At 46.8% G+C, this 20,886-nt stretch overlaps 1 pseudogene; it reads left to right on the forward strand.

Moving 5' to 3' along the window:
* The first annotated feature begins 10,653 nt into the window (after window positions 1-10,653).
* Window positions 10,654-10,873, forward strand: LOC140430937 (U2 spliceosomal RNA; annotated as a pseudogene).
* The last annotated feature ends 10,013 nt before the right edge of the window (window positions 10,874-20,886 follow it).

A 20,886-nucleotide genomic window follows, 5' to 3' on the forward strand; every position in this document is an offset into this window, starting at 1 on the left:
AACTTGTTACTCCTGATACATGATTCATTTACGGGATGTGGGCTTCGCTGGTTAGACCAGCATTTTTTGCCCATCCCTAGTTTCACTTCAGAAGGTGGTAGTGCATTGCCTTCTTCAACCACTGTCGTCCTTGAGTTGTAGGTACACCCAATGTGCTATTAGGGAGTGAGTTCCAGGATGTTGCCCCAGCAACTCAGGGTGGAGAATGACTTGGAGGGGAACCTCCAGGTATTGGAGTTCCCAAGTATCTGCTACTCTTGTCCTTCTAGATGGTAATGGCCGTGGGTTGGGAGGTGTTGTCTTCGGAACCTTGGTGAGTTACTGCAGTGCATCTTGTAGATGGTACACATGGCTGCCACTGTTCGTTGGCAGTGAAGAAATGTTTGTGGAAGGGGACGCAATCAAATGGACTACTTTGTCCTGGATGGTGTTGAGCTTCTTGAGTGTTGTTGGAGCTGCACTCATCCAGGCAAGTGCAGTGTATTCCATTACACCCCTGACTTGTGCCTTGTAGATGGTGGACAGGCTTTGGGGGGTCAGGCGGTGAGTTACTCGCCATAGGATTGCTAGCCTTTGACCTGCCCTGGTAGCCACAGTATTAATATGGCTAGTCCAGTTCAGTTTCTGATCAATGATAACCCCCAGGATGTTGATTGTGGGGGATTCAGCGATGATAATGCCATTGAATATCATGGGACAGTGGTTAGATCCTATCTTGGAGGAGATGGTCATTGCCTGGCACTTCTGTGGTGCAAGTGTAACTTGCTACTTGCCAGCCCGAGCTTGGATATTGTCCAGATCTTGCTGCATTTGGACATGGACTGCTTGATTATCTGAGGAGTCGCGAATGATGCTGAACATTGTGCAGTCATCCACAAACATGCCCACTTCTGACCTTATGATGGAGGGGAGGTCATTGATGCAGCAGCTGAAGATGGTTGGGCCTAGGACACTGATGCAGTGATGTCCTGGAGTTGAGATGATTGACCACCACATTCATCTTCCTTTGTGCCAGGTATGACTCCAACCATCAGAGAGTCTTCCCCCTGATTCCCATTGACTCCAGTTTAGCTGGGGCTCCTTCATGCCATACTCGGTCAAATGCTGCTTGATGTCAAGGGCAGTCAGTCTCTGTGAACCCTCTGTCACGTTAATCTTCACAGCGGGCCTGCCTGCACCCCAACACTTTGTCGCTCACCACTCCCTCCACTCCTCACCCCCAGACACAGTGGTCCAAGATCAAACGCCCCCGTTGCAGACCCTGTTCAGAGGATGGGCGTGAGAGCGTTGTCAGACTTTGGTACAAACTGAGGAACACCAGAGCTTTCATCACTCTCCTGCCTTGTATGTTGATGGTGTCGACACAGGTCCATCGCCTGAGGGTGATGTTACACAGCCCTGGGGAGAGTGGAACAGGGTGGTCGGGGAGGGAGTGGGTGTTGGGTGGTGGGGAAGGAGGGAAATGGGTGGGAAGGAGGGAAATAGAGGGAGGGGGAAGGAGAGATTGGGCGAAGGAGGTAAAAGGGGCGATGGAGACACGGGAGAAGGAGGAAAATGGAGGGCAAGGGAAGGAAGGATTGGTGAAGGAGGTAAATGGGGGGATGATGGGATGGGGGAAGGAGGGAAATATGGGAGACAGAGGGGAGGGAATTGGGGGGGGGGGGGCGTTGAGTGGACGGACACAGCCTCGTTCTATGTGAATATGGAGGTGATCAGGGCCTCCCGGACTTGTCGGATCCTTGCCACCATCTGTCCTCCATCCTCAGACTCCTCCTCAGGCTCATCCTCCAGTCCCTCCTGGTCCGCCTCCTCTTCCTCCTCAGACGAGTTTGCATGTCCCTCCAGCATCTCGCCCCGCTGCCGTGCCAGGTTGTGGAGAGCATAGCTGGCCACCATAAAGCGGGAGACCTCCACGGGGGTAGGCTGCATGGTGCCACCAGAGCGGTGCAGGTGTCGGAACTGCAGTCTGATGCACCGCTTAATGGCAGTACAGATGGCAACATGGGCCTCATTATAACGTGTCTCCGCATTGGTTTGAGGCCTCCGCACCGGCGTCATCAGATATGACCTTAGCTGGTATCGACTGTCCCCAAAGAGCCAAACTGTCATCCTGGGGTGGTCCTCGAAGACATAGGGGATCTCCAAGTGCCCCAGGATGTAACTGTCATGCACACTCTATGGGTAGAGGGCATACACATGCATGATACGGAGGTGGTGGTCATACACAATCTGAACATTCAGAGAGTTGACCTCTTCCTATTAATAAAGGGCACTCCCAGATGCCCCAATGCGCTCAGGGTGACATATGTGCCATTGATTGCCCCCTGGACCTTGGGCATCCCAGCGATGGCGGATAGTCCTGCAGCCTGGGTATCTTGGTGGGTCTGGTCCAGCTCAAACCCTATAAAGTCTAATGCCTGAGCATACAGGGCATCCATGACCTCCCGGATGCACCTGTGGCTATATATTGTGAAATGCTGCACAGGTCTCCCCTCGAACCCTGGAATGAACCGGTGGCATAAAGGTTGAGGGCAGTGGTGACCTTCATGGCCAACTGGAATGGGTGTCCTCCTCCTCTATGGGGTGCCATGCCTGTGAGAACATGGCACAGGTGCCACATTTTCTCGCTCCTGAGACAGAGTCCTCTGCAGCACTTGCTGTCCCTCATCTCATTGGATGACCAACAACACCTATACACCTTGGGCCATCTCTGGCTTCCCCTTCTGGGTCCCTCCTTGGTCTAATGGGCGGCCTGGCTTTCAGGGTGTGCGGCGGCCCCCTACACATAGGCTGCCGCTTCCAGCCTGCATCACTGCTGCTGTCTTCTCCAGCGCCTGACCAAGCGGAGTGGCTGTGGGATCAACCCCAGCAACTATTTTTGTATCTGTAAGGAATTGGAGAAGGAGCGAGACCGACAATCAGTTAGGGCTTCCATTCTGGGACCCTGAAATCCCCCAACCTCCCACACCGTTTCATGTCCTGCCTTCTCTTAGAGTGCCATCCATCGAACCCAATTGCTCTGCACACTCGCCCCCGGCCACACCAGCAGCCCCAAGACCTCAGACATCTGCCGGGAACATTTGAGAGGCTGTGCTCGGGGGCCCTCCCCTGATCCACATAGTTACCCTTTGATCACGAGAAGATCTCAAAGAACAAAAAAGAACAAAGAACAATACAGCACAGGATCAGGCTCTTTGGCACTCCAAGCCTGCGCCGATCACATATCCTAATAGACCAACCGCCTGTATCCAGGTTCATAAGAACATAAGAACATAAGAACTAGGAGCAGGAGTAGGCCATCTGGCCCCTCGAGCCTGCTCCGCCATTCAATGAGATCATGGCTGATCTTTTGTGGACTCAGCTCCACTTTCCGGCCTGAACACCACAACCCTTAATCCCTTTATTCTTCAAAAAACTATCTATCTTTATCTTAAAAACATTTAATGAAGGAGCCTCTACTGCTTCACTGGGCAAGGAATTCCATAGATTCACAACCCTTTGGGTGAAGAAGTTCCTCCTAAACGCAGTCCTAAATCTACTTCCTCTTATTTTGAGGCTGTGCCCCCCAGTTCTGCTTTCACCCGCCAGTGGAAACAACCTGCCCGCATCTATCCTATCTATTCCCTTCATAATCTTATATGTTTCTATAAGATCCCCCCTCATCCTTCTAAATTTCAACGAGTACAGTCCCAGTCTACTCAACCTCTCCTCGTAATCCAACCCCTTCAGCTCTGGGATTAACCTAGTGAATCTCCTCTGCACACCCTCCAGTGCCAGTACGTCCTTTCTCAAGTAAGGAGACCAAAACTGAACACAATACTCCAGGTGTGGCCTCACTAACATCTTATACAATTGCAGCAGAACCTCCCTAGTCTTAAACTCCATCCCTCTAGCAATGAAGGACAAAATTCCATTTGCCTTCTTAATCACCTGTTGCACCTGAACACCAACTTTCTGCGACTCATGCACTAGCACACCCAGGTCTCTCTGCACATCAGCATGTTTTAATATTTTATCATTTAAATAATAATCCCTTTTGCTGTTATTCCTACCAAAATGGATAACCTCACATTTGTCAACAATGTATTCCATCTGCCAGACCCTAGCCCATTCACTTAGCCTATCCAAATCCCTCTGCAGACTTCCAGTATCCTCTGCACTTTTTGCTTTACCACTTATCTTAGTGTCGTCTGCAAACTTGGACACATTGCCCTTGGTCCCCAACTCCAAATCATCTATGTAAATTGTGAACAGTTGTGGGCCCAACACTGATCCCTGAGGGACACCACTAGCTACTGATTGCCAACCAGAGAAACACCCATTAATCCCCACTCTTTGCTTTCTATTAATTAACCAATCCTCTATCCATGCTACTACTTTCCCCTTAATGCCATGCATCTTTATCTTATGCAACAACCTTTTGTGTGGCACCTTGTCAAAGGCTTTCTGGAAATCCAGATATACCACATCCATTGGCTCCCCGTTATCTACTGCACTGTTAATGTCCTCAAAAAATTCCACTAAATTAGTTAGGCATGACCTGCCCTTTATGAACCCATGCTGCGCCTGTCCAATGGGACAATTTCCATCCAGATGCCTCGCTATTTCTTCCTTGATGATAGATTCCAGCATCTTCCCTACTACCGAAGTTAAGCTCACTGGCCTATAATTACCCGCTTTCTGCCTACCTCCTTTTTTAAACAGTGGTGTCACGTTTGCTAATTTCCAATCTGCCGGGACCGCCCCAGAGTCTAGTGAATTTTGGTAAATTATCACTAGTGCATTTGCAATTTCCCTAGCCATCTCTTTTAGCACTCTGGGATGCATTCCATCAGGTCCAGGAGACTTGTCTACCTTTAGCCTCATTAGCTTGCCCATCACTACCTGCTTGGTGATATCAATCCTCTCAAGGTCCTCACCTGTCATAGCCTCATTTCCTTCAGTCACTGGCATGTTATGTGTGTCTTCCATTGTGAAGACCAACCCAAAAAACCTGTTCAGTTCCTCAGCCATTTCCTCATCTCCCATTATTAAATCTCCCTTCTCATCCTCTAAAGGACCAATATTTACCTTAGCCACTCTTTTTTGTTTTATGTATTTGTAGAAACTTTTAGTATCTGTTTTTATATTCTGAGCAAGTTTACTCTCATAATCTATCTTACTCTTCTTTATAGCTTTTTTAGTAGCTTTCTGTTGCCCCCTAAAGATTTCCCAGTCCTCTAGTCTCCCACTGATCTTTGCTACTTTGTATGTTTTTTCCTTCAATTTGATACTCTCCCTTATTTCCTTAGATATCCATGGTCGATTTTCCCTCTTTTTACCGTCCTTCCTTTTTGTTGGTATAAACCTTTGCTGAGCACTGTGAAAAATCACTTGGAAGGTTCTCCACTGTTCCTCAACTGTTTCACCATAAAGTCTTTGCTCCCAGTCTACCTTAGCTAGTTCTTCTCTCATCCCATTGTAATCTCCTTTGTTTAAGCACAAAACACTAGTGCTTGATTTTACCTTCTCACCCTCCATCTGTATTTTAAATTCCACCATATTGTGATCGCTCCTTCCGAGAGGATCCCTAACTATGAGATCCTGAATCAATCCTGTCTCATTACACAGGACCAGATCTAGGACCGCTTGTTCCCTCGTAGGTTCCATTACATACTGTTCGAGGAAACTATCGCGGATACATTCTATAAACTCCTCCTCAAGGCTGCCTTGACCGACCTGGTTAAACCAATCAACATGTAGATTAAAATCCCCCATGATAACTGCTGTACCATTTCTACATGCATCTGTTATTTCTTTGTTTATTGCCTGCCCACCATAATGTTACTATTTGGTGGCCTATAGATTACTCCTATCAGTGACTTTTTCGCCTTACTATTCCTGATTTCCACCCAAATGGATACAACCTTATCCTCCATAGCACCGATGTCATCCCTTACTGTTGCCCGGATGTCATTCTTAAATAACAGAGCTACGCCACCTCCCTTACCATCCACTCTGTCCTTCCGAAAAGTTTGATACCCTTGGATATTTAACTCCCAGTCATGACCATCCTTTAACCATGTTTCAGTAATGGCCACTAAATCATAGTCATTCACGATGATTTGCGCCATCAACTCATTTACCCATGTGCCTATCCAGGTAAGTCTTAAAGGTCGCTAACGTATCTGCCTCAACTATCTTGTTTGGTTGTGTATTCCAGGCCATCCCCACCCTCTGTGTATAAAACTTCCCCCGCACATCTCCACTGAACCTTCCCCCCTCACTTTGAACTTGTGCCCCCTTGTAATTGTCATTTCCGCCCTGGTAAAAAGCCTCCAACTGTTCACGCTATCTATAATTTTATAAGCTTCTATCAGGCCGCCCCTCAGCCTCCGTCTCTTTCGGGAGAACAATCCCAATTTATTCAATCTCTCCTCATAGCTAATACCTTCCATACCAGGCAGCAACCTGGTAAACCTTTTCTGTACTCTCTCCAAAACCAAAACGTCCTTTTGGTAGTGCGGTGACCAGAATTGGACACAGTGGGTGGGATTCTCCCGTACCCGGCGGGACGGGGTGGCGTGAACCACTCCGGCGTCGGGTCGCCCCAAAGGTGCGGAATCCTCCACACCTTCAGGGGCTAGGCCCGTCCCGGAGTGGTAGGCACCCCGCCGGCCGGCGGGATAGGGGCCTGGCGCCACGCCAACCGGCAGCGAAGGGCCTCCGCCGGCCGGCACGAGTGCGCCAGCGTGTGCTGGCGTCATCCCCCGCGCATGCGCACATGGAGTCACTTCCGCATCGGGAATGGCGGATGACCACAGCCTCCAGTGCGGAAGGAATAGAGTGCCCCCACAGCACAGGGCCGCCCGCAGATCGGTGCCCCCGCGACCCCCCATGAACCTCGGAGCCCGTCCACACTGCCAGGTCCAGCCGGTAAGGGACCAACTCCAATTTAGGCCGGCAGGACCGGCATAGAACGGGTGAGACTTCGGTCCATCGCGGGCCGGAGAATCCAGACAGCCCTGGGGGCCATTGAGTCGCGCCAGACCCCGTCATTCTCCGAGACGGGCAGCGTGACTGATGCCACGCCTGTTTTTTTGGGCGGGATAATTTGGAGGACGGCGGGGGCGGGATTGACGCCAACCCCCGGCGATTTTCCACCCGGCGGGGGGGGTCGGAGAATCCCGCCCAGTATTCCAAATCTGGCCTAACCAACGTTCCCCATGACTGAGCCCAAACCCCAGAGGGGGTTCCCAACCACCGAGCACTGGGACTGCAGCTCATAAATTATCAGAGTTTAATACCCAACTGTGGGGCCAGCATGGTAGCATAGTGGTTAGCACAGTTGCTTCACAGCTCCAGGGTCACAGGCTCGATTCCCGTCTTGGGTCACTGTTTTTGCGGAGTCTGCACGTTGTCCTCGTGCCGACGTGGGTTTCCTCCGGGTGCTCCGGTTTCCTCCCACAGTCCAAAGATGTGCAGGTTGGGTGGATTGGCCACGTTAAATTGCCCTTAGTGACCAAAAAGATTCGGTGGGGTTACGGGGATAGGGTGGAGGTGTGGGCTTATGTAGGGTGCTCTTTCTAAGAGCCGGTGCAGACTCAATGGGCCGAATGGCCTCCTTCTGCACTGTAAATTCTATGATTCTATGATTCAGATAGGTTGCACTTGTGCGAATCCAGCCCACTTGAAAAAGAGTTGATGTATTTTTCCCTCTCTGCTTAGTCAATGTGGAAGTGAAAGAATTGAGAGACATCCCTGGACCAAGCACCCATAAAGTGCCCAATGCAGAAATAATTTGCGAATTAATGTAGTTAATATTACCTAGGGGACCTGGAAACATTCAGCTGTGCAATGGTTTTGTATCTTTGTCACAGAAAAGGCAGCATTTGTGGGGTTACTGGGTTACGGGGATAGGGTGGAGGCGTGGGCTTAAGTGGGATGCTCTTTCCAAGAGCCGGTGCAGACTCGATGGGCCGAATGGCCTCCTTCTGCACTGTAAATTCTATGATCTATCAACACTTTTATTACCTTTACATTGGCTGCTGAAAAAATATCAATGATGGTATTGGAATGAGCGCCAGAGAGAGACCTTCGAAGGAGTCAAAATCTGAGTGCAATGTTCAAACTTGTTGGTGCACTTCGCCCCAAAATAAGAGATTTGTTAACATGTAGCCCATCACCATATGCCATCACACAAGATAGGAAACCTAATGGAGCGACCTGTGGCCTTCGCCTTCAGGACCTTGGCAGATGCAGTGAGTGGCTACTCCCAGATCGAAAACGAGGGTTTGGCAGTGGTTTACGGGGTAAAAAAGGTTCACCAATATGTATATGGGCGGTCGTCACGATAGTTACAGACCACAACCATTATTGGACTTGTTTAAGGGGTTTAAAGCCATTCCTCCCATTGCCTCAGGCAGAGTACTCATTCCAGGGCAGAGAGGGTGCTCACATTGCGAACGCAAATGCCTCAAGTCGCCTATCGTTGCCACAGTGATTTACCACCACCAGTGCTGCAAGGGATCATGCATGTCCTGAACCTTTTGGATATCCTACAGTTTTCCTACCAGCCAATCTGGATATAGACCCAGAGAGACCTAATATTGGTGAAGGTAAAAAGAATGGTCCTTCACGGTTGGAATAATGACAAATCTGAATCATTTCGGCCCTATCAAAGCTGAAAATAGGAGTTGAGTATAGAGGACGGAATGTTGTGGGGAGCGATACTGGTCGATCCCCACCCCCCAATCCCAAGCCAGGAATGTGCTGCTGCAGGTTTTACACACAGCACACCCTTGTATGACCAAGATGAAGATGCTATCACGCAAGTAGATCTGGTGGCCAGGGGCGAAATTCTCCCCCAACGGCGCGATGTCCGCCGACTGGCACCAAACACGGCGCCAATCAGACGGGCATCGCGCCGGCCCAAAGGTGCGGAATGCTCCGCATCTTTGGCGGCCTAGCCCCAACATTGAGGGGCTAGACCGACACCGGAGGGATTTCCGCCCCGCCAGCTGGCGGAAATGGCGTTTGTTGCCCCGCCAGCTGGCGCGGAAATGCGGCGCATGCGCGGGAGCGTCAGCGGCTGCTGACAGTTTCCCGGCGCATGCGCGGGAGCGTCAGCGGCCGCTGTCAGTTTCCCGCGCATGCGCAGTGGGGAGAGTCTCTTCCGCCTCCGCCATGGTGGAGGCCGTGACAGAGGCGGAAGGGAAAGAGTGCCCCCACGGCACAGGCCCGCCCGCGGATCGGTGGGCCCCGATCGCGGCCCAGGCCACCATGGGGGCACACCCCCCGGGGTCAGATCGCCCCGCGCCCCCCCCCCCCAGGATCCCGGAGCCCGCCAGGGTCCTGGGGGGTTTGATTTACGCCGGCGGGACAGGCAATTTCTGGGCGGGACTTCGGCCCATCCGGGCCGGAGAATCCAGCGGGGGGTCCCGCCAACCGGCGCGGCCCGATTCCCGCCCCCGCCCAATCTCCGGTACCGGAGACTTCGGCGGGGGCGGGGACGGGATTCACGGCGGCCTACGGCCATTCTCCGACCCGGCGGGGGTCGGAGAATGATGCCCCAGGTCTGGATAAGGACATTGAGAGTGTGGCCAAACAAAATGACCTGTGCCAGCTGCAGTAGCAGCTACCCCCATCAGTTATACCCTTGAGAGTCGTCTAGTTGGCCGTGGGTCCATATTGATTTTGCAGGACCTTTTCTAGGTGCCATGTTGTTATTATCATCTATGCTCATTTGAAATGGATGGAAGTGCATGTGATTTGATCCACAGCCTCGAAGGCAATGATAGAGAAGTTGTAGCAGACCTTTGCCAACCATGGGTTGCCAGAAGTCCTGGTGTCAGACAATGGCTCACCTTTTACCAGTGAGGAGGTTCATTACTTTTTAAAATCAAATGGGGTTCGGCATGTCAAAACAGCTGTTATCATCTGGAGTCCATGGGTTGGCAGAGAAAGCGGTCTAGACCTTTGAAGTATCAATACAAAAGCATTCCCCGGGCTCCTTGCAAACTAATGTTTTGAGGTTTCTGATAGCTTACCGGGCGACCCCTCATGCCACCACGGGGGGGTCCCCACAGAATTGTTGATGGGTAGACATGTTCAAATGTGCCTGGATCTCATATTTCCAAATTTGATTGGGAGAGGGAGATAAAGCAAGTTGCCCAAAAGGCATGTTGTGATTCAAGCCAAACTGGAGATTTCAGAGTGGACGATCAGGTTTTCGTAAGGAACTTTGGGAGAAGTCCAGAGCAGATCCCAGGCAAAGTCGTGGTAAAGATGGGTTGATGCGGTATATCATCAACGATGAAGGAAATAGAGTGTGGAAACACGTGGATCATTAAAGAGGGAGACAAACGAGTGCTAATCGAGAAGAAAGCTCAAGTATAGTTGTGCTGGAAGTGCTGATGCCATCCGAGGTGAGCAAAGTGCGTCCACAGCAAAATAAATGACCGTGGCAGTATTGGCAAGTGAAGAGGGCAAGTAGTTCATCACTGGCGGGAAGTCTATCCAGTGGGGAGCACGAGGAGATTGCTCCAGCGAGAGAGGGGCCTGCCCAGGAGCTTTGACACTTCAGCAAGTTTGGAAATCACTGGACAGACTGGATTTGTAATGGACTGTATTTAATGCCCTACCACCTTTTTGTATTTTTGTAAATCGTTACTTATCTGTTGCTGTGGCCTTTTGGCTAAGATCAAGTGTAGTATCTGCTCTGCCTTTTGGCTCAGATCTGGTATGTCTCTCTTGTGGGGACCATGAATTGGATTCAATTTGAATTTGAATTGTTTTTTGGAGCAGGCAGGGAGCTGGATTAGGAGTTTGCCCCTGACCACACTCTGAGCCCTGGCTTGGTAACTCAGAAAAAGCTATATATAGCTCAACTCCAAAAGGGGGAGGGAGGTTGTAGCACTTTAAGGGGAGTTTCCTAAAACTCTGGTTGCTGGAACATGTCCTGGCAAGCCTCCAGCTGGGTTGGCTGATCACTTCCAAAACATAGCACAAGACTTTGTAATTGGCTTGATTAGTCTCCAAATGCTCACTATCTAGATTCTGGTATAAAATATAGCCAAGAGACAAAGCATCAAAGGTTATTTGTGTACACCAGGACGAATCACCTACTTCAGTGTAGAGAAGACAAGACTTGGGGTTTAATTGTCTACTGTGCCAATATTAACTTAGTTCACCTTGGAGAGATTGAAAAAATACACACATAGAAAACATAGGCATCTGTTTCAGGTGAATTATTGTGCCTAATTATTGAAATGACACATGCTTTACTGAGTTACAGTGATATGTAACATGGCAGCCTGAGATTGACTCCCCGACTGCGGACAATGAAACTCCAAGTCTTGTTTTCTCTGCATGATGTACCCCAGCCCAGGGCCTCCAATTTTTAAAAACTTCTGCCAATACTTGGAGTCCTGACTGCACCCTGCTTTGACACCTCTGTCTTTTTTTCAAAGTTGCAGTTTCAGCTTTCAATTAAAAGTGTCCTCCATCCAATTGTAGAAGTCTACTTTGGCAATGACCCCTCCAACTTCAAGACAATATGATTGGTGGCGCAGCAATGAGTGTAGAAGGTTGTTGGAACATCAAATTATTTTGCATTGTGTTGGGAGGGCGGCATGGTGGCGCAGTGGTTAGCACTGCAGCCTCATGGCGCCAAGGACCCGGGTTCGATCCCGGCCCTGGGTCACTGTCTGTGTGGAGTTTGCATTTTCTGAGAAGGTCTCAGCCCCACAACCCAAAGGTGTGCAGGGTAGTTGGAGTGGCCATGCTAAATTGTTCTTAATTGGAAAAATAAAAATAATTGGGGACTCTAAATTTATTTTAAAAATATTATTTGGCATTGTCTTAAGGATATTAATTTAGAAATCCAATCTGAAACTCAAGTAAATAAATTGTTCACATATTTAAATTTTTACCGGCACAAGGTTAGAATTAATCCATGCATTAGAAATGCATGTCTTTTTAGGAAATAAAAGCACCTTCTGGTATGAGAAGAGGAATCCTACTTGCCTCAATTGGAAGTCTATCAGACATTGATACATTTTGTGCTGAATGAACAATCATCTTGCCAATGCCCTGCACAACCATATGAGAAGGAATGATTCCTTGTTTAAATGTATACCTTCAAAACCATAGCCATATTTTAATTTTAATATTGAAAATCTCTTGCGAAGTGGCGGATTGTTCTACACTTTAAGGCACATAATTATTCTGACCTGAACAGCTGAAAACAAATGCATTGTACACATTGGCACTTTAGCTTGATATATTTTTCAAATATTTTGTGAAATTGCGCCTCAGCCATGTAGGGGGAGGCAGTGGCATAGTGGTATTGTCACTGGACTAGCAATCCAGAGACCCAGAGTAATTCTCTGGGGACCCAGGTTTGAATCCCACCACAACAGATGGCGGAATTTCAATTCAATCAATTAAAAAAGATCTAATGACAAGTATGAATCGACCGTGACAAAAAACCCATCTGGTTCACTAATGTCCTTTAGGGAAGGAAATCTGTCTGGCTTACATATGACTCCATATCCGCAGCAATGTGGCTAACCCCTCATTGGCCGAGCAAGCCACTCAGTTGTATCTATTCGCTACAAAGACAATAAAAAGGAACTAAACCAGACAGACCACCCTGTTGACTCTGCAATGTCCTTACTAACATCGAGACTTGTGCCAAAGCTGGGAGAGTTGTCTCACAGACTAGTCAAGCAACAGCCTGACATAGTCATATCACAGAATCAAACATTACAGATAATGTCCCAGAGACCACCATCACCACTGCAGTGTAGCAAGGTAAGGCTCAAACTCAGGTAGATGAACCAACAAAGGTTTATTGACAGAACAACTGTGTAAGGAAACAAAGGTCTTAGGAAGGATTCTCCGGCCCGCCAAACCAGCTTTCTGGTGCAGCATGCCCCCACCGGCAGCAGGATTCTCCGTCCAGCCAGTTGGCCAATCGGGTTTCCCATTGTGGACAGCTCCACGACGTCTGGAAATCTGCAGTGCGGGTGCGCTGCCGGCGCAACAGAGAATCCCGCCAGCGGAAAATCCAGTCCCTTGACTCCCATGCCCCAAATTCTTGCTTGGAAATTTTTTGATCGCTATAGCTTAGTGCCACACTGTGCTGCGCATTTATTCTACTGACTTTGGGAAAGTGGGGAGTAATGGTAGCAGCGTGGTGATATTTGGTATTGCCAATGGACTAGTAATCCAGAGACCCAGTGCACTGCTCTTGGAACCCAGAATAGAATCCCACCATGCCAGATGGTGAAGTTTGAATTTTTAAAAATCTGGAATTAAAAGTCTAAGGACGAGGTTCTGGGTGATGTCATGTAAAGACGGGATGCACCCAGAGTGGCTCCCGGCAAGGTTAAGCCCTTTTCACTATTTGTTTTGGTGTTTTTGGGGCCCAAAACATGAAGAAACTAACAAGAAACTGCTTCCCAGCAGGAACATGAGGCCAGCATCAAAATAATCCAGCTTAAAAAAAGGCTCAGGAGGAAAGCCCGTCGGAGGAGGGTGAAGGAGGAAAAATGGCCGCCACACCCATCACATTTGGCTGCCATTATGGAGCAAGGATTTGAAAAGTTCAGTCAGAAGATTAATAAGCAGTTTCAACAGCAGAGCCAAGAAATTAAACAGTCTTTTAAAACCAGCATCGAAGAAGCTTTGGCCCCAATTCATTCGGGCACAAGGCGAGACATTAAAAGGAGTGGAGGAGGTCTTGTTGAGGCATGAGGATCAGTTTGCCTCGACGGAGACAGAATTGTGGACCATAGAATCATAGAATTTGCAGTGCAGAAGGAGGCCATTTGGCCCATCGAATCTGCACTAGCCCTTGGAAAGAGCACCCTACTTAAGCCCACGCCTCCACCCTATCCCCCTAACCCAGTAACCCCGACTACCCTTTTTTTGGACACGAAGGGCAATTTAGCATGGCCAATCCACCTAACCTGTACATCTTTGGACTGAGGGAGGAAACCGGAGCACCCGGAGGAAATTTACGCAGACACGGAGAGAACGTGCAGACTCCGCACAGACAGTGACCCAAGCCGGGAATCGAACCTGGGACCCTGGAGCTGTGAAGTAACAGTGCTAACCACTGTGCTACCGCGCTGCCCAGCACGGTGTGAAGGTAATGTTTGTGATGGTGGCGTTTGTGATGGTGGCGGAATACAACAAAAACCTGAAACTTAAAGTGGAGGACCTCGAAAACAGATCACAGCGCCTAAACCTCAGGTTGGTGGGCCTGCAGGAGGGAGCAGAGCCGATCTAGTATGTTTCTGAAATGTTCTCTAAACTCATGGGAGGAGATTAAGTGTTCGGCCCTCCAAAATTGGATAGAGCACATTGGGTACTTAGATCGAAATCAAGACCAAATGAGTCATCATGAACGGTGATAATCTACTTCCACAATTACAAAAGGAAGGGAAGGGTCCTGGAGTGGAAGAAAAGGGGACGGCCCATTGATTGGGTTGGGCATGTGATCCAAATTTATCAGGAAGTTGGAGTTGAGCTGGCAAGGAGAAGAGCTGCCTTCAACAGGGCAAAGACGGTGGTTTATAAGAAGGGCATGAGGTTTGGAGTGTGCACCTTACACAGTTACGGGTTACAATTAACTTGAAGGACTGCTTCTTCGACACGCCGGAGCAATCAGAGGCCTTCATCCGAGAGAAGAAGTTGGGTCCGCTGTGACGAGGCCTATCTTATTACTTGTATGTATGTTACTGTCACTGAGGGCAGCATGGTGGCGCAGTCGTTAGCATTGCTGCCTCACGGCGCCAAGGTCCCAGGTTCGATCCTGGCTCTGGGCCACTGTCCGTGTGGAGTTTGCACATTCTCCCCATGTTTGCGTGGGGTTCGCCCCCACAACCCAAAAGATGTGCAGGGTAGGTGGATTGGCCATGCTAAATTGCGCTGTAATTGGATAAAATTAATTGGGTACACTAAATTTATTTTTAAAAAGTTACTGTTACATTTTTTTACCTCTGTTACCTTTGGAGGTAATGGGAAAAGATCTGATGGGATTTGTAAGGGGTAGAAAACTGTCTTCTAATGTAAGTCGACTCTTTAATCTAGTTCTTGCACCAATGGACAGACATGAACCAGAGTTATTGTGCCTCTAGACACAGAAAAGGCTTTTGGCGGTCGAATTGAGCTACTTGTTCACGGTTCAGGGAAAGTTTGAGGTTGGCCCTTGGTTTGCGTCATAAAGCACCAATTGCTAGTGTTTGAACGAACAACATGAATTTCGGGTTGTTTAGGCTGCACAAGGGAACGAGGGTGGCACAGTGGTTACCACTGCTGCCTCACCAGTGCCAGGGACCCCGGTTCAATTCCGACCTCGGGTAACGGTCTGTGTGGAGTTTGTACTTTCGCCCGTGTCGGTGTGGGTTTCCTCCGGGTGCTCCAGTTCCCACCCACAGTCTAAAGATGTGCAGGTTAGGTGGATTGGCCATGATAAATTGCACCTTAGGGTGGCGTTTCAGGAATAGGGTGGGGATTTAGGCCTAGATAGGGTGGTCTTTCCAAGGGTCGGTGCAGACTCGATGGGCCAAATTGCCTCCTTCTGCACTGTAGGGATTCTATGAGACAGTGATGCCCAATGTCCCAATGTCTCCGCTGTTGTTTGTGCTGGCAATCAAACCACTAGTGATAGCTTTGAGGGCCTCGGAGAAGTGGAAAGGAATTGAGAGGTGGGGTAGAGCACAAGATGTACTAATGTGCAGAAAACCCATGACTGTATGTTAGGAATCCAGAGCTAGATATGGGAGAGTTAAAGGAGGTATTGCAGTACTTGGGGTCCTTCTCAGGATATTGTCATGTGAGACTACCTTTAAGACATGGATGTTTAAGCAATGTACCTTTAAGAAAACAGTGATGTCAGAGAGTGGGTGGAGCTGAGGTCAGGTCAGCCACTTTGCAGTTTAGTTTTGCAGTTTAAAAAGAGCTTGGGAGTGTCTGGGTTTGCAGTGAGCTGGATCTCTGACATAAAAGACTATCTCTGGATCATTTGGGTGATTTAAACTCATAATAGTAAAGCCTTTAACCTGATGTGATTCTGTTTAAAGGTGTTAAGTCTCTTGGAAGTTTGAAGGAACATTTTAAGGAATTATTTACTGTTGCAATATTTTCTGAGTTATCTTTGAAGGAAGGAGTGTTAAGAGATCCAATATTTGTTTAAGATGTTAAGTTGAGTTCATGTAATAAACAGTATTTTGTGTTTAAAAACCCATGTGTCCATAATTGTAATTCCATGCCTAGGGAACAATCCGCGTGCTAGGAAAAGCAACAAATACATTAAAGGGAGAGGTTGGTTGAACTCCATGATACATTTTGGGGTTCTGAAAATGCCTCACCCATAACAATTGGGGGCTCGAGGGGGATAAAAGTCTATCTATTGGATTGACTTTTGTGAACTTAAAGACAGTGAAGGATTGTTGCATTTCCGGTGTGGTATTTTAGTTTAAGTGGGGAAAGTGTTGTGAACAATGGCTCTTTCAGAGGCTCAGAAGTTTTTGGGGGTGGAGAATGTCACACGTAGTACTTTACAGACAGAAACGAAAAGCAGACTGCTAGATTTGGCAAGAACATAGCAGTTAACATTACCTGACAAAATGCGAAAAGATGAGGTAATTATGGTAGTGGTTAAGCATTTAAAGCTGCCTGAGATAGAGTTTGACTCATTGGAAATGGCAAAAATTCAGTTGCAAATTAAACAAATGGAACATGAGAAAGAATTAAAGCGGCTTGAATACGAGACTGAGAGAGAGGAAAAAGAAAAGGAGAGAGAAGAAAGGAGAAAAGAAAGAATAGCCCTAGCAGAATAGAAAGAAAAAGAAAGGGAGATACAGAACAGGGAAAAAGATAAAGAGAGGGTGTTTGAACTTCAGAAAATGGCCATGAAACATGACAATCAGTTAAAATTGGCAGACGTAAAGGGAAACGTACAGTTGGATGACAGTGATGAGGATAGTGAGAAAGAGCGTCATCGTCGAAGGCTTGGTGGGAATCTATTTAAATATGTCCAAGCATTGCCAAGGTTTGATGAGTAGGAAGTGGAAACCTTTTTCATTTCATTTTAGAAGGTAGCTAAACAAATGAAATGGACATGTGGGTGTTACTGATTCAAATAAAGCAGGTAGGTAGAGCTAGTGAAGTGTTTGCATCACTACTGGAGGAGGTATCTGGAACGTATGAGGAGGTGAAGAAATCCATCTTAAGTGCATATGAGCTAGTGCCTGAAGCTTACAGGCAAAGGTTTAGAAATTTAAGGAAAGAATTTGGTCAAACATACATGGAGTTTGAAAGGATCAAACAGAGTAATTTTGATAGGTGGATAAGGGCTTTGAAAATAGACCAAACGTATGAAGCTCTCAGAGAAATTATACTTTTGGAGGAGTTTAAAAATTCAATTCCTGATGTAGTGAGAACTCATGTGGAAGAACAGAGGGTTAAAACTGTGAGATTAGAAGCGGAAATGGCAGATGATTATGAATTAGTTCATAAATCAAAGATTGGTTTCCGACATCAGTTTCAGTCGGTGAGGGATAGAAACTGGGGACATGAGAAATACTCAAGTGGTAAAGGTAAAGGTGATCTGATGGGAGACAATAAAGAGAGTGTACCTCAGATTAAAAAGGAAATCCAGGAGGGTGGAAAAGAAATGAAAAGTTTCAGATGTTTTCACTGTAATAAACTCGGCCATGTAAAGTCACAGTGTTGGTGGTTGAAGAAAAGCACTGGGAAGGCTGATGTGGTCAAACAGGATCAGACAGTGGGGTTTGTTAAAGTGGTAAAGGAAAGCCCAAGGGAAGCGAAGGAGGTGGAAACGATTGTACAGCCTGTTCAAGAAGGAATTGTTAAGAAGGTGCCAGGTGTATTTGAAGAATTTACTTGTGTGGGTAAAGTTTACACATGTGTATCAGGAGGAGCAGGTAAAGAAGTTACAATTTTAAGAGATACAGGGGCTAGTCAATCTTTAATGGTAAGAGATGAGGAATTATGTAGTTTGGGAAGAATGTTGCCAGAAAAGGTGGTGATATGTGGAATTCTGGGTGAGAGGAGTAGCATTCCATTATATTCGGTAAGGTTGGAAACTCCAGTGAAGAGTGGTGAAGTGGTAGTAGGAGTAATAGATAAACTATCTTGTCCAGGAATACAGTTTATCTTGGGTAATGATATAGCTGGATCGCAGGTGGGAGTGATGCCTACTGTGGTTGATAAGCCATTGGAAAATCAGTCAACTGAAGTGTTGAAGGACGAATATCCTGGGATTTTTCCGGATTGTGTAGTAACAAGGTCGCAAAGTCACAGGTTAACACAAGAGGAGAAATCAAAGAGTGGAGATGAAGTTGAAATGCAATTATCAGAAACGATTTTTGATCAGATGGTTGAAAAAGAACAAGAACAGGTGGAGGATGAGGCGGATATTTATAGTTCAGGAAAATTGGCGGAGTTACAACAAAAAGATGTAGAAATAAAACGGATATATTAAGAAAACATATACGGAAGAGGAATCTGAGAGTATACCAGAGTGTTATTACCATAAAAATGATGTCTTGATGAGAAAATGGAGACCTGCACATATGCAGGCGGATGAAAAGTGGGCAGAGGTTCATCAAGTAGTATTGCCGGTAGGGTATAGAAAGGAGGAGATGCGAGTTGTACATGAGGTACCAGTGGAAGGTCATTTGGGAATAAGGAAACCTCAAGCTAAAATCCAGAAACATTTTTATTGGCCTGGACTACATAAAGATGTAGTTAACTTTTGTCAATCATGTCACATATGTCAAGTGATAGGGAAACCTCAAGCAGTGATAAAACCAGTGCCTGTTAATACCCATTTGAGGAACCTTTTACAAGTGTCCTAATCGATTGTGTAGGACCGCTTCCTAAAACAAAAAGTGGGAATCAATATCTTTTGACTGTAATGGATGTTGCTACTAGGTTTCCAGAGGCCATTCCAGTACGTAATATTACAGCTAAAAGGATTGTGGAGGAGTTACTTAAATTCTTTACTGGATATGGACTACCCACAGAAATTCAATCAGATCAAGGAACAAATTCTACTTCAAAGTTATTCAAAGAAGTTATGGATAGCTTAGGAATAAAACAATTTAAATCAACTGTGTACCATCCAGAATCGCAGGGAGCGTTAGAAAGGTGGCATCAGACATTAAAGACAATGTTGAGGATGTATTGTCAAGGTTATCCAGCGGATTGGGATAAAGGAATTCCATTCGTCTTGTTTGCAATTAGGGATGCACCTAATGAGTCAATCAAATTTAGTCCTTTTGAACTCATTTTTGGTCATGAGGTAAGAGGACCACTTAAATTGATTAAGGAAAATTTGGTGGGTGAGAAATCAGAAATTACACATTTGGATTTAATGTCAAATTTTAGGGAACAATTAAATAGAGCAGGTGAATTGGCGAGACAACATTTAAAAGTTGCACAAAATGTGATGAAATGGGTAGCGGACAAGAAATCCAAAGTTCGTAGTTTTGCCAGTGGGGATAAAGTTTTAATGTTGTTACCAGTGGTAGGGGAGCCTTGAAAAGCTAGGTTTTGTGGGCCGTATCAGATTGAAACGCAATTAAGTGAGGTGAATTATGTGGTAAAAACACCAGATAGAAGGAAGACTCACCGAGTGTGTCATGTGAAAATGCTTAAAAGGTACATTGAAAGGGAGGTTTTAATGATTCTAACTCAAAGTGACAAACCAAATCCAGATGACTCTGAATTTGACATACCTCAAATGAAATTGGAAAATGAGGATGTTCTTAAAAATTGGGATGAATTGTTAAGTTACCTTGCAGAGGAAAAACAAACTGATCTGAAAGTGTTATTGATATCACATGGGCAAGTTTGTAGAGATAAATTGGGAAGTACTAAAATGGCTATACATGATGTAGATGTAGGAAATGCTGTTCCTATCAAACAACATCCATATAGACTTAATCCTTTAAAATTGGCACAAGTCAACAAAGACTGAAAGTCTGCTTAAAAATGGCATTATTGAAGTGTGTTGCAGCCAATGGAGCTCACCCATAGTGATGGTACCTAAACCAGATGGTACCCAACGGTTGTGTGTGGACTATCGAAAGGTGAATGCAGTTACAAGAACGGACTCTTATCCTATCCCACGTTTGGAGGATTGCATTGAGAAAGTGGGACAATGTTTTTATTTTCAAATTGGATTTACTGAAAGGTTACTGGCAAGTACCTTTATCTGAAAGGGCGAAGGAGATTTCAGCTTTTGTGACTCCAGATGGTATATACCAGTTCAAAGTTATGCCATTTGGCATGAAAAACGCCCCAGCAACATTACAACGGTTAACTAACAAAGTTGTTTCAGGGTTACCCAATTGTGCGGTATACATCGACGATCTGGTAGTTTTCAGCCAGACATGGAAAGAACATTTAAAACATCTGAGGGAGTTATTCAATCGACTTCAGGAGGCGGGTTTGGTGATAAACTTTGCCAAAAGTGAATTCTAAAAGCCCAAGTCACTTTCCTTGGCCGTACAATTGGACAGGGTTGACTGGTCCCACAGGATGTGAAAACGAAAGTTATTGGGGAGTTTCCGATACCCTCGACACAAATTTTAGCAGTGTGGTTGCGCCACTGATGGACTTGCTCAAGAAGCGTCACAAATTCCAGTGGACAGCGGAGTGTCAACAGGCATTTGATGGCCTGAAGGCTGTGTTAACCACTGCTCCTGTGTTAGTCATCCCAAATTATACCAAACCCTTCAAAGTGGCTGTTGATGCGAGCGATGTGGGCGTAGGTGCGGTGCTTCTACAAGACGACGACGAAGGGCTAGAGCGGCCTGTTGGTTATTTTTCAAAGAAATTGAATTCTCACCAAAAAAAGTATTC

The sequence above is a fragment of the Scyliorhinus torazame genome, chromosome 1 (genome assembly GCF_047496885.1).
Source record: "Scyliorhinus torazame isolate Kashiwa2021f chromosome 1, sScyTor2.1, whole genome shotgun sequence".
Classification (NCBI taxonomy): Eukaryota; Metazoa; Chordata; class Chondrichthyes; order Carcharhiniformes; family Scyliorhinidae; genus Scyliorhinus; species Scyliorhinus torazame.